Raw genomic sequence first — 897 nt, 5'->3', positions numbered from 1 at the left:
ATAAGACACGCGTGGTGATAACAGCCCGTGTTATCGACCAGAGACCTGATGGCAGAACAGTAAAAAGACGGCAAATTATTATGATTGCTGGAAGAGTTGTTCCCAAAATGTTTTTGTTCTGTAAAAAATTGCAAACACTTCTGCTCACACTAAAATTGAAAACTCATGTGAACGCCATACCTGATATCATTTTGTATCTCTGTCGAAACGAAATCTGGCAGTGAGTCTGTATCAAATGAAAACCAAAACAAAAACATGCTTGGCATTATCTTAAAATTGCCATAATTTTCCGAAGAAATCTTATTTCGACTTTTGCGACTTCAGACCCAATCCTTCATCTCACTTTCCGTTTCATCATGCAGTTATCTTCCCCTCCCCCAGTAATTATCCTGGAGTTCATCTACATATTTATGGACAAGATCACCCAGGGAAGAGATGGCCCCCCCCCTTCAAAAAGGAAACCGTTGCGTGGGAAACGAGAAAATGGCGGGAAAGTTTTAGATTGATTCAGGTCAATTTCCACTTATTAATAATCTGACGTCACCCAAGTGTTATGAATATGGTGATACGTCAAGGTTATTGAATATGGATGTATCTGTATGTGTTTGATATCTTCAACATGTGGTGAGTTTTTAAAGCGAATAACATTGACAGACTTTCATTTCATACGAGCCCGTGAACCATCTTCGTTCCATGATTTCAAATACATTTTTATAACCGTCACAGCTACCTACATATTTTTGCTGATGAGTAAACATGAGATTCTTTTTTGTTCTTTTCTTGTTCATATACTATAGACATAATGATGTTGATTTTTATCCTTTTTTTTCAAGATCTAATTATTGGCAAAAACTCGTGTTTCCGCACACAGCACTTGTATTTTAAACACTCAGCTTT

Source organism: Penaeus monodon, chromosome 19 (assembly GCF_015228065.2).
Source record: "Penaeus monodon isolate SGIC_2016 chromosome 19, NSTDA_Pmon_1, whole genome shotgun sequence".
Lineage (NCBI taxonomy): Eukaryota > Metazoa > Arthropoda > Malacostraca > Decapoda > Penaeidae > Penaeus > Penaeus monodon.
Note: the sequence above shows the minus strand (reverse complement) of the source record.